This window comes from Leucoraja erinacea, chromosome 10 (genome assembly GCF_028641065.1).
Source record: "Leucoraja erinacea ecotype New England chromosome 10, Leri_hhj_1, whole genome shotgun sequence".
In the NCBI taxonomy this organism is placed as follows: Eukaryota; Metazoa; Chordata; class Chondrichthyes; order Rajiformes; family Rajidae; genus Leucoraja; species Leucoraja erinaceus.
The window spans coordinates 49381632-49395469 of record NC_073386.1 but is presented as its reverse complement, the minus strand read 5'-3'; the positions used below and the strand labels follow the sequence as shown (position 1 = coordinate 49395469).

Below are 13838 nucleotides of genomic sequence, written 5' to 3'. Positions count from 1 at the left end.
TCACAGCATAGAGGGCCAATTACCACCCCCAGTGTAATAATATTTAGCACCAAGGAGAAATAATTGACGTTGACAAACTGATGGGCTTTTGAACATTTCAACCTCACGAATCAGTGCATCTCAGGCAGAGATTTGGTAAAGAAATGGATGCTGGAGAAGATGGATGTGTGCTGGAACTTTAATGCATTTTAATGTACCAAATGGAGGCTTGAATGCCAAAAGTGGCATTAAGGGACACTCGGAGGTGCAGACTGCTTGAAATCAAAAGAAATTGAAGCACAAAAGGCCATTCGCCTCCTTGTGCTAGTCAGCAAGATTGCAGCCAACCTTACCATTATTTTTTCTGCATTAACCCTTGATTTCCTTAATATCCAAAAATCTTTTGAGGGTGGTGATGATTTTCAGATTTATAAGTGATGCTATCCAGGTCAAATGAGAAAGAGTGGCAATTGACTGGAACTTAATGTGGAAAAGGACATGAGCAGTGGAATTTGTAATCAACTGAAGATTATGGATAGAGGCAGAAATCTGGTGAGGCATACAGTAATTGAATCATAATGTTCAATTTAAAATTCTCTGAATCAGGAGGATAGACGTTTTCTATAATGAATTATCTTTGAAAATTGTCACATATTGTACTGGGTAAAAAAAAAAAAAAATTCCCAAGAGCTCAGGTTTGAAGAACGCTAATTGACAAGTGGAATAACACTCCTACAGTGAAATGATAAATGTAACATATATCCTATTTTGTTCTGCTTCAAGTGACAATGTGAAATGAAGCAAGCTGGGAATTCCTGCGAAAGGAATTCTATATAATAGATTAATCGAAAATCCTAGATGGGGAAAAAGGCAGCTTCGATCCTTGGAAGAAGCTTAAGTGGCCAAACTCACCCGGAAAAGCGATGGATTTCAGAGAACAGTAGAATTCATGTTAGTGTCAGATGTCAAGAGGCTCACATAAATGAGGGACGACTTGGGTAAGCCGCACTGAGGTAGACAAAATTGAATAGTTTTCAATCAGTGGTTAATAACAATGCATCCTTGCATATGCAAAGCTAAGAAAGGTGAATTCAAGGTAAAGTGAAAGCTAAGTTGTTAAATAGTGATAGCCAGAGAGAGACTAATCACTATGCAGAGAAAGACCACGGGAAACCTATCTGGACAATTATCAGAAGATCACTAAAGATGGCGTGGGCAGTACAGAAAATGCAATTAAACAGAAGAACAGTGAATAATTGCAAGAGAAAGCAGAAGGCTCTTTTTCAATAATGCTAAGTATCACTTTGGTCTTTCGTGAGATTTCTGCAGAAAGCTCATAAACAACGATAAAGACTTAGCTAATATCAGAAACACTTATCATCCCTGAAATTTAAGCCACACATCCAATGTCACGCAATGGTTGTGCAGCTCACATTGGTTTATTCAAAGTAACTTCTGATATTTTTCACGTACACTTCACATCATGAGCACTGGTGGATCAGATGCAACTTCTCCCACAAGTTCAAGGAGATTTGCATTAGCCACGTGTTCAAAAGTTTATCGAGGTCCAGTTTAGCCCAATAAATTGGAAAACAAATCCATTTGTCCCTGTGCAAAAGAAAACAATGTGCTGGAGGACCTCCGCAGGTCAGGCAGCATCTGTGGAGGAAATTGGACAGATGATGTTGTGGGTCAGGACCCATCTGCAGCTTGACCCGAAATGTCACCTGTCCATTGCCTTCCACAGGTGCTGCAATGACCCACTGAGTTTGTCCAGCACTTTGTTTTTGCCCAATATTCCAGCCTCTGGACACTCTTGTCTTTCCATGTAATCACTTGCGCAGATTGTCAATTATTTGGGAAGCACAGAATGTTTTTTAAACAAATTCATTCCGTTTTCATTTTCCCCATAGAAATTGCTTGCACAGTCATCTTCATGAAGAATCTTTACGTATTATAAGATGATTCCCTGATCTTGAGTGATTTGTCAATAACGTTGCTATTAAAAAAAAATGAAACAAAAGGTAATTATACCAAAGAACTTGATTGGTTACAAATAAAAACACAATTGATGCAGAACATCTCTAGTTATTAAATTATATATCAATGTGTTCTTGGACTATATTGGTAAACTTAAGAACCATAAGGACTAGACATAGAGTGATATACCGTGGAATCAGGCCATTCGGCCCAACCAGCCCACACTGGCCAACATGTCCCAGATACACTAGTCCAACCTGCCCGCTTTTGGTCCTTATCCCTCTGCGAGAACAGGAGGCAAGGAATGCCATTTAGCCCATTAAATCCTGTCCCACTGATCAACAGAACTACATTTCTTTATATTCACAACCTTCAGCTCCCCTTTATGCCAAGGATTTCCAACCCAATTTGTAGGGCAGGATACAGAACCATAGGATATGACAAACATCTTGAAGAATATTTCATAAAATGATAAATCAGAGCTGGATATATAATTGACCATTGGTGCAGCAGAATTACCTTTCAGAGTCACATCACAATGTATATTGATGACTGAATGTTGCACAGCCAGGAATCCCCTGGGGCTCTGGGAAGCTCTCCGTGAACGGCACTTAACAGGAACCAGACATTAACCCATTCATTTTTACGCATTGACTGTGCTAACAAGCCGCCGCCCCACCAAACCTGCAGCACAAAATGACACAAACACATTTGTTCACGATGTCTCCATGTTGCATTTTGCAGCAATCACGTGAGAGCAATCCGGAGTTCGCCGGGTCCTGTAGTCCACCGGCTCAACTGCACCACTCAGATGTTTAATTGCTTTATTTTATCCCAGCAGTCACGAATTGTGCCCTTCTTTGAAATAATGAACTGTCAGTCAATTATTATTGAAGCACTTGCATTAACTGCGTTCATGAAAAAAATATGTAAATAGACAAAATTAAAAATCGGACACAAGAAACTGCAGGTGCTGGAATCATGAACACAATTAAAATGGTTTTGCTCTAGCTGTTGCTTAGTTGTGTTGGAACAGAGCCATGCTCTGCAACAGCATGTGTTAGCTTAGTTTCTGACCATCTCCTTCAAAAGACAGATACAACAGGGCTGCCAACATTGGGTGAGAGTTGGGAGTGAGAAATTGCGAGAGACCAAGCCCGAGGGAGCGTAGCGACCGGGTAGGGGTGTCCTCCCTCTCCCATTCGTACGGAGCTTTTGCATTTTTCAGCTTGAAGTTGCGCAATCTGGTGCATACTGTAGCGCGTCTTTTAATTTACACTTGAATGCAATAGTTATGCTTTAAATTGCATTAGCTATGAATAAGGTTAGGTTAAATTACATTCCTAATTACATTGCACAGTAGAGCCAGGCTCCGATCAACAGGTGCAGCACATGAATGGTCTTAGTGTATTCAAGTACGGAAATCAGATTATAATGAAGCACTTGGCCCATGTTGACCAACCTGGGTCTCACTGCACGCCTGGTACTCCTATTGTTTACCTTCTCTCATTCCTGACCCCGAGTCCAGCCTTACACCTGGCCACCTATTGTACCCTGATCATAGCTGCTTAGATTCCCAGTGCTGAACACTTCAATTGTCCCAGCTTTGACTGCACACCTTGTACTATTCCAGACCTTGACTGGATGCACACTTGGCCTTGCTCCTAGCCCGTCTGCACTGACAATACATCTGGCCAACACATAAAGCCCCATATCTGACCCCCTAGACTTAACCTATTACGTTCAAGTCCACATGTGCTTATCTAATGTGGTAATCTTTTATGGGGCACTTCACAGACCAAATTTTGTGTAACAAAATTATCTAACATGCTAATTACTTTGTCAAAGAAGTCATCAATTGGTTGAACACAATTTCTCATCCATAAAATTGTACACACTCAGCTGTATAAGTATTCTGTTACCATTTCCTTCATTTTCCTAACAAACTATCCTGAAGTCATTTTCATCCCCAATTTTTTCACCCCCCCAATATTTTCAGTATTCAGTCTTCCTCTCAGCTGGGACTTTTCTGAAATGCAAAGTCCAATAACTATATATTTAAGCAATATTATTCTATTAAATGTGAGCTTGAGAGTACATAATATTTTCTGTGGTATTCATAACACAATGATAAAAAGATCTTTGTTTTGATTGCATCTACCAACATGCATACATTATTATATTACAGTTAATATGTGCTGAGGGCAAATTTGTGTTCCAATGCTCCCCATTCCCAATTACCTTTACATTGAAGTGATTGAAATCCAAGTGAAGTTTAAATGGCATTAGAAAAATAAAAACTCCGGAATGGATGATATTAATTATGTGGTTGGCTGGAGGCAGTATCAGCACAATTGCTATATTAAACTTTGAATCTTCAGATGTCCTAGTTCAAGTTAAAACTAAAGACAAGTAATAACCTCCCCACAGATTTCCCTGCAAGTATCTCTGACACACCTTTAAAATATGCTCCTTCTTTGAATAAGCTGTTAAACATCGCATCTGAATCAGTTTCCATCTGATTACACTCTTTGAGAATGTTCATCTGCATTTTCAATTCATAAAACTACGAGATTTGGGATATTTCTATTCAAACTTACTCCTTATTCTTAAACTGTGGCCTCTGGTTCTGGACTCCACCAACATCGGGAACATGTTTCCTTCCTCCAGAGTGTCCAAATCTTTAATAATCTTATATGTCTCAATAAGAACACCTCTCATCCTTCTAAACTACAGAGTATACAATCCCAGCCACTCTATTCTCTCAGCATATGACAATCCCGCCATCCCAGGAATTAACCTTGTAAATCTATGCTGCAGTCCCTCAGTAGCAAGAATGCCCTTCCTCAAATTAAGGGACCATAGTATCCTCACAGTTCACACTTCCACCCAGCATTGTGTCATAGATTTACAAGGTTAATTCTCGGGATGGCAGGACTGTCATATGCTGAGTGAATGGAGCGGCTGGACTTGTATACTCTGGAGTTTAGAAGGATGAGAGGGGATCATATTGAAACATATAAGATTATTAAAGTTTGGACATGCTGGAACCAGGAAAAATGTTCCCAATGTTGGGGGGGGAGGTGTACATAGTGCCGTCCGTAGCAGCCGTTTCCAGGAAAACGGAGGAATATATCTATCTGGAATATATATAGGTATAATAATATATTATATGCCTGACCCGCTGAGTTACTCCAGAACTTTGTGTCTAATGTCCACAAATGAATCTTCTTTACTCTTCATGCTCTCCAATGCAGTCATATATTTCATATAGTGCAGTGACCAGAACTGCACACAATGTTCCAAGTGTTATTTATATCATGTTTTTAAATAATATATTATATCATTATACCTCTATTACTATCTGGAATATATATAGGTATAATAATATATTATTATAATTATTATTATTATATTATTATATATATGTTATATTATTATACCTATATTACTATCTGGAATATATATAGGTATAATGATATATAATATATTATTATACCTATATTACTATCTGGAATATATATAGGTATAATGATATATAGTTTAAATGGACTGCAACACGGAAATAGGCTGCCCATCGTGCAATATGGGCATTGGCTAGATGGAGCTTACTTTCCCAATCTCATTTTCTAATTAGTTTAATTAATTTATGTGCAACTTTCGGCAATGACGAGTTATGACTTCCTTCTCAATTATATTTCATCTAAATCTGTGGAAAATGTCATGTAGTTTGGTGACCTGGGTCACGAAAACTGATTTCTAGACACATTTTTGATGCTCAGCCCACAGCCTATCTTCTGTGCTTACCTGCCTTTAGCGAGTCTTCCAGAGTACCTGCCGTTAGCGCTAAGAGACGTCTCGGAGCTCCGACGTACCCGCTACGTTCATTCTCCGTGCTTACCACGAGTTTGATTTTTTTAAACTCGGGAGAGCTCTTGGAATGAACTCGCACCGTGGGACAGGGCTATTAGCTTTCTATATGTGTGGAAGGTAGGAATTGAAAGAAATCGATGTTAGGATTAATGACATAGTGCTTGGAGATTATGGCGATAGCAGCAGGGAATCTCTGAAGTTTGGTGATGTACTTCCAGTGGACTAAAGGAATTTGATGTGATAAATTATTTAGATGCAGGAACAAACTGAAACACCTCCAATAATCGATATTCTATTCTATGGGAAGAAGGCAGGAACGGGATACTGATTGTGGATGATCAACCATGATCACAGTGAATGGTGATGCAGGCTCAAAGGGCCAAATGACCTGCTCCTGCACCATTCAGGTAATTGTCATATGACATTGTCTATTGTCTATAAAATGGAATTTAGAAAATTAAAAACAATGCATTGTTGCCAAGAGGTGGTCTGTAATGTTCCGTTGCTGTGGTAGCATTAGGTCAGTTAAAGAACCTGATGGGACAGTTGCTTTTTTTGAACTGGGAGTGTGGAACGTTACACTTCTGTGTCTTCTGTCCGATGGTAACAGTGAGAAGACAGCACGGCCTCTCCCATTTTAGCTATTAGTTGAGCAAACTTAACCTGAACAACTTGTTATTCTTAACATCTCTATATTCTGAGACCTTTCCTGTAAAAGATCTTTCAGGGGAAGTGTTGCGAATATCCGCAGAAAGTAAAACGTAATCTGCGGCCTTTGTAATCAATTCCCCTCGCAGTAGACAATAGCCTTCTTTGTGTTTTTCCTATTACTTGCTCTACCTTGTGTAAGTACGTGACTATCAGGAGGCTAAATTCAATCTGGAAATCGTCCGCTTGGGGAAAGATCATCAAATATTTTTTATATATTGCGACATTTGGATTGATACAGGTATTGTAATTTTCTTTTCCACTTACCTTGTATAGTGCTGATAATTTACATAAGATGTTCACTCCTGTATATCTGTATGAGTGTGGGAAACCAAATGTTTCAGGCCAGTGGAGATTTGTGTGCACAAAAATTACATATGTTTTCCAAGTGATTTCCATCACATAAGCAAAGAAATTAAGGAATTTCACAAGCTCTTGGTTTGAAGCGATTTTAATATAGTTTAGAGATACAACATGAATCAGCCGCTTCGGACCAGTGATTCTATGGTGACCATTGATCACCCGTTTTAGTTTAGTTGTTCATTGTCATATGAAAAGCTTGAATTTGCATGCTATCCAGCCAAAGGAAGGCCTATACATGATTGCAATCAAACCATCCACAATGTACAGGTGAAGGGTAAATACAAATTTAAGAGTGGAATGATTGTAATGGATGTCAGCAGACCTCTTACAGTCTGCATGCAGATGCAGACCAGCATGCAAAGGGTCGCCTTGCTCAGGCACCAGTTGGTCTCGACATTCATACTGGTTCAAGAGTGTTTTATTGTCAAGCATGTTTTACTGTCTTGCCCCAAAACAGGCTATTTTGGCGAATCGGAGACGGTAAGTTGGTTTGAATTGTTTTATTTTAACGAAACAACGAGCCAACGAGAGTGGATAAGACAACCAAATTTACAATGTGGCTTCCACAAATGTGGGCGCTAGACTGACAGTTACAGCAAAAAAACTGCCAATAGAACACCCGCGCTCAGTGACTCTTCCAGTCAATCACGAGGGTTCTATTACCCAGAGCCACCACCGGGTGTCGCTACACTGTTATTCCCCTTTTTCAAACACTCCCTACACATTAGTGGCAATTTTATGGAGGCCATTTACTGTAACCTAAAAAGCTGCATGTGTTTGGGATTTGGGAGGAAACTTGGAACACCCAGAGGAAACCCACACAGTCACTCAAACTCCACTGCACCCTATGTCCGTATGGAACCAAGGTCTCTGGTGCTGTGAGGTAGTAGCTCTACCGGCTCCCCCATTGTGTTGCTCATTTTATGAGTGCAAATTCCATTGATTGCTTTGTTTTGAATTTTAGTTACTTTGAGAATATTGAGTCAGTTTATGGACACATATCCTGCGAGAACGTCATCAAAGTGAAACCATGTACATGTTCAATGACCAAAAGTCAAGTGAAATTTGACCCTGCTTCCAAAACAATTGAGGTCCCAAGTTCCACCTATCCACTGTCGCAGAAATATTTTGTGCATTGCATCATCATTTGTCCATTATTGCAACTCCCCATTATTGAGCATTATTGGGGCATCTTTGAGCCCTTCATCCTGCTCTGTTATTGGTTGTAAGGAATTTAGATGTATGATCATTTAACACATTGGAACTACCTGGAGTTTAGAGCCCAGCTGCCTTCATACTTGTTGCCTTCTCCCCCATTACCCCTGACACCCACACTAATCAAAACTCTTATCAATCTCCGCCATAAAATATCCATTGACTTGGCCTCCACATCCATCTGTGGCAATGAATTAGACAGATTCACCACCCTCTGATTAAAGAAATTCCTCCTCTCCATTCACTTAAATGTCTCTTTATTATCTGCCACTGATCTGCTTTGCATTGGTGTCACTTTCTTCAATTGGGCCCCTCTGGCATTTCCTAATCTCATCATTCGCATTATTAGTACTGAAGTATTATCTACCGATTTGATGACCCTTGGACTATCCTTGATCAGACTTTGCTGGGTTTACCTTGCGCTGTAAATGGGTCGATTGCAAACGTGTATTGTTCTTCTGCTGACTGGTCAGCACGCAACAAACGTTTTACACTGTATCTCGGCACACGTGACAACAAACTAAACGTAAACTCAAGCTCATAGAACATAGAACAGTACAGCACAGGAACAGGCCCTTTGGCCCACAATGTCCGTGCCACGGACGATGCCTGGTTAAACTAATCTCTGCTCTGTACCAATTCTATTTAATTATTATCTTGGTTATTTTGCAGCCACATTAAAATAAAAGCATGTGGAGGTGCATTTGTGCAAATGAAAAACCCCTTGCATCGGCGAGAGTAAGTATTTTTGTAATTTCCTGTTGTTGCATTTGCATTTACAAAATTTGTATTTGTATTCATGATATATTTTGGAATTTTGTTTTTCCTTATATAAAATAATGTGTGGACTACAATCACTTGCTTATGATTTCAATTGCAAAAATATTTCATGAAAATGCTTTTCCTGTGCTTAACTTAATTTGTCTGTTATATTTTGCCTCTGGTAAATGTTAGTTGTTTCAAATTGAATTTCTCATGTTTTATTATTTGTTATTGGCATGCCTAATTTTTATTAGATGGGTTGTGCATATTGAGGCCGAGAAATGTTTATTTGTGTAATGTGACTGGTTCACTACATGAAAAAATACATTCTCCTCTAAGTAAACGTGGGACGTTTATGACATTCATGATTTTCTTCCTGTCCTGTGCAGTGATGAGCAATGGTGGGCCACTAATGTAAAAGCAAGCCTGGGAAAGATGGACATCCTGTTTGTTCCAAGATAAAGGGGATTGGTCTGAGCAGGACCCAAGCTCCTGGTACTAGGAGTCAGATGCTCATCATAACATCTTACCTTGTGGGCAGCATTGACCACCAATTCTAAACTCCTCTGCTCCAACGTATCACTACTCACCCACAGTCATCAGAGAGCTATTGGCCCTCACTGAAGCTTGAATTGACCCTTGGTTTTCACTTACGATATGACACAATAAAACTTTCTTCATCCCCGGAGGGAAATTGGTTTGCCAACAGTCACAACACACAAGGTGCACGAAAACTTGAAATTAAAAGTGCAAATAAAAAGAAAAAGACATGCGACTGTTGGCTGGCTGCCATGTGCACAATGCCTTAAACGGAACGAACGAACGAACAAACAAACAAACAAACGCAGGCATATCCCCTGGGTAGAGAATTATAAAAGTAGAGTACTTCCCCACGCCGGGACCCACATTGTTCTACCACCGTCCCACACGACAGTCCCCCATCACCGGATCCCCATTGTTCTTCACGGCAGTCCCCCCCATGCCCGGTCCCCGTTGTCTTCTCCTCCCCCCCCCCTACTCTCATTGAACGCTGATTGCGGGTCAATCGTGAAGCCCCACTGCCGCTGAGGCTCCCGCCACCACCGAAGCTCCCGTTGCTGCTGAGGCTTCCTTCACCGCTACTGCTGAGGCTCCCTTAGCCCAGGCAGACCTCGCCATCCGGCTTCACCTCGGTCCCCTGGGAGGCCTGTGGGGCGAGTCTAGCCAACCGGTGCACGTTCCGGTCGGCGGCGCGGTTGTTCGGTGGGTGGATTGCGCCCGCGCGGCTCCTAGGGTCACTCCCACCTCGCGTGTGCGGCTCTCCAGGACACTTCCCCTTTTCCCAGTATTACTAGCAAATCAGACTTGCATCCCAGACAGAAAGAAATGCAGATGCTGGTTTATATCAAAAATGGACACACTGCTGGAGTAATGGTGGTGCAGCGGAAGAGTTTCTGCCTTAACAGTGCCAGGGAACTGGGTTCGATCCTGACTACAGGTGCTTGTCTGTACAGAGTTTGTACCTTCTCCCCGTGACCTGCATGGATTTTCTCCGGCATCTCGGGTGTCCTCCCACACTCTAAATACGCACTGGTTTGTAGGTTAATTGGCTAGGTATAATTGTAAATTGTCTCTAGTGTGTAGGGTAGTGTTAATGCACAGGGATTGCAGGTTGGTGTGGACTGGGTGGGCCAAAGTGGTGTATCTCTAAACTAAACTGAACTAAGCTAAACTAACTCAGTGGCTTGGGTGAAAAAGGATGGGTGAAGTTTCAGGTTGGGACCCTTCTTTAGACTGATTGTAGGGGATGGATCTGGAAGCAAGAAAAGACCACGACAAATTCGAAAAAGGGTCCTGACCCGAAACATCAACCATCCTTTTATTCCACAGATACCACCTGACCTGCTGAGTTAATCCAGCACATTGTGTCTGTCTAACCTATTTTCCCCCTCAATATGAGAATTCATTGTGGGAAAGCCTTTGAGCATGTTAAAATACACGAGGCCAATTATGTTAGGTCTTCAGAGTGACTGAATTTTGCAGCAGTGGCCTTGCCATTAAAAAAAATGCACTGGCTTCCATGCTTTCCTCATTAATGCACTTTTCAATTCACTGAATATTTCAATACCGTTTTCTCCGATGTCTGATTCAGTATGATGCAGTTATTAATGGTGACCAATCATTCTGCAGGTACAGTGCTGGCACAGGGCTACAGGTAAGTATATGGTGGCTGATTTAACTGAGCAGCTGGCTCAGCAAGAACAGCTAGTAGCGCAGCTCAAAGACAACATTCAGGACAAGGAGACCCAGCTTCACGTGAGAGACCAACAGCTTAAGGCAACACCAATTCCAGTTGAATATTTGTTACCCTCACTGAGTGAGCTATTACAGTGATCTGTGTACTTTGTGTTTGCATTTCTGCAGTTGGATTTCACTTGAAAGCCTGAAAATTCAGTCCAGAATATTGCAAGTTTTCTTTTTAACAATAACAATTAACAATGCCTCTTATTTTCTAAAGCAAAGACTATTGTTAAACCGTTTCATGTCGTGTGTCGGATCTTTTCAAGGAAATTGAAAGGATGCCTTCACACTTGGTTTAGAAGGTTGTACTTCAAAATAGACTACAAAATGTTATTTAAAAGTCCTATTCAAATGATTTAAGCAGAAAGTCACGCCTGATGCTTCCAGTACAATACGGAGAGAATGCTGCACCTGAAGCGCCAACTTTCAAATGAAATGTTGAATTAAATCGTGTTTGGTGTCTCAGGTGGATGTGAAATATTTTATTTTGGCATATTTTAGAGAAAGAAATGTGTTTTCCAGTCTTTGCCCCAAAAGTAAAACCCTTCAAGTAGATAATTCACCACATTAGTACATTATCACATATTTGCTATTTTCAAATTAGTTACATGGTTTGCGACATTCCATTGTTAATTGAACAATAAAGGTCCCTTATAAGCAATGTTGGCTGCAAACAAATTTTAGACACTCTGAGGAAGTAATTGTTTTCTGTTTAAATCCAGTAATGATTCCTCGGCCCTTGACCATGAGAGAGCTTGTTTTGCCGCTGAATCATTTTAGGGCTTGATTCCAAATACAGGCTGTGAGGTTTGCTAAATTTGCAGTGTAGTTGCAGCCATGTCTGGATTACTGCATTAATTTAGTGAAGTTGGCACAGTGGCGTAGTGTGGGGGGGGCCAGTGGGGCGGTTGCCCCAGGCGCTAAATTTTTTGGGGCGCAAAAAAATTGTTGGATAATTTTTTTAAATAAAATTAAGAGGCTTGGGGAGCCGTTGGAGCGAGGAGGGGTTACCTGGAGCTGTGAGTATAAAAACAGCGCGGGCCAGGCCGCTGCTGCCACCGCCCCATCTCCGAGGCCAGACCGCCGCTGTCGCTGCCGCCGTCCCAGCCGCCGCCGCTGTCCCAGCTCCGAGGCCAGGCCGCCGCTGTCGCTGTCAAAGCTCCGTGGCCAGGCCGCCGCTGTCGCTGCTGCTGCCGCCGTACCGCTGCCGCTGCCCCAGCCGCTGCCGCCGTCCCAGCTCCGAGGCCAGGCCGCCGCTGTCGCTGTTCCCGCCTCTGAGCCCCAGTTCGCCGCCACCCCCAGCTCCCGAGGCCAGGCTGCCGCCGCCCCTGTTCTCTCTGGCCAGTTCGCCGCCGCTGCCTGTGCCAGGCCGTCGCTGCCGCCGCCCCAGCCTTTGCCGCCGCCCCAGCCGCTGCCGCCGCCGTCCCAGCTCTGATGCCGGGCGGCACCCGTCCCAGCTCCGAGGCCAGGCCGCCGCTGTCGCTGTCCCCGCTCCGAGGCCAGGTCGCAGCTGTCACTGTCCCCGCTCCGAGTTCTGGTCGCCGCTGTCCCAGCCGCCGCTGCCTCTGCCCCAGCTCCGAGGCCGCCTGCTCCGCCATTAGGCCTCGGCGCAGCGGCGGCGACGGGGGATACGACAAAAGAAGTCGCATCCCCCGAAGGAAGAGACCAAAAACGTGTTCCTTCCCCTTCCCTTCCCCCTTTCCACCGCCTTCCCTTCCCCCTTCCCCCCCCACCACCCCCCGCTAATGAGGAGGCGCAAAACTTTAAACTGCCCCGGGCGCTCAAAACCCACCCTACGCCACTGAGTTGGCATCTCCAAAGGTGGACAGATCATCAGGTCCGGCAGAAATGTTTCCCAGCCAGTTAAAGGGAGCAAAGGTGGGAACAGCTGAGGTTCTGACTAAATGTTTTCAGTCAGAAAATTGTACAGGAGATGATGCAGATGGGATTTTAGTTTATTTAATTGTCACATGTATCGAGTAAGCTATTAAAGAATACAAGTTTCTGACAAATTTTGAGAGGTTGGGTGAGGAGGCACTGTGTTGGGTGGCACGCTGGCGCAGCGGTAGAGTTGCTGCCTTGCAGCACTTGCAGCGCCAGTGGAGCTGGAGGTAGCTTTGTTAGGGATCAATGTCGGGAGCTCGAACTGCAGGAGCTTCGATCGCCTCGACTGTGGGTGTTTCGATTGCCCCGACCGTGGGAGAAAAGGAGGAAGATAGTAAAAGTAATTCGCCTTCCATCACAGTGGGGAATATGTGGTCGCCAAAAAACACGATGGATGAGCTGCCTGCCCTGGTGGGGAGTCGGAGGGATTGCCGTGAATGTAGTGATCCTGAAGTCTGGTGCGAGTGTGGACGGCTTTCTGACATTGGGTGGACAGGGACTGCAGAGAGAGGACAGCGGTCGGTGAAGGAGCGTGAAGGACATTGAACTGATGGCTGTGGGTCTCCGCTTATGCTGGGTGTCCTAGTGATTCTCACACGACGCTGTGGTGGCTGTTTATGTTTAATCATTATGTAGTTTTGTGTCTTGTATGACTGTGTGGTAAATCAAATTTCACTGTACTTCAGTTAATGATTTCATCCCATGATTTAATTAATGATAATTTTAATTTAATATCTTAATACCAAGGTGGAATCGAGGACCTAACTATTGGTGCACTTGAATTACAAATGTTG

General features: G+C 43.0%; 1 long non-coding RNA gene across 1 annotated transcript; it reads right to left on the bottom strand.

Moving 5' to 3' along the window:
* Window positions 1-1401: 1401 nt before the first annotated feature.
* LOC129701162 (uncharacterized) lies at window positions 1402-2727 on the bottom strand. Its single transcript, XR_008724164.1, has 2 exons — window positions 2479-2727; window positions 1402-1978 (listed from the first exon to the last, which is right to left on the bottom strand). It is a non-coding gene; the product is annotated as an uncharacterized LOC129701162 (long non-coding RNA).
* Window positions 2728-13838: the final 11111 nt, after the last annotated feature.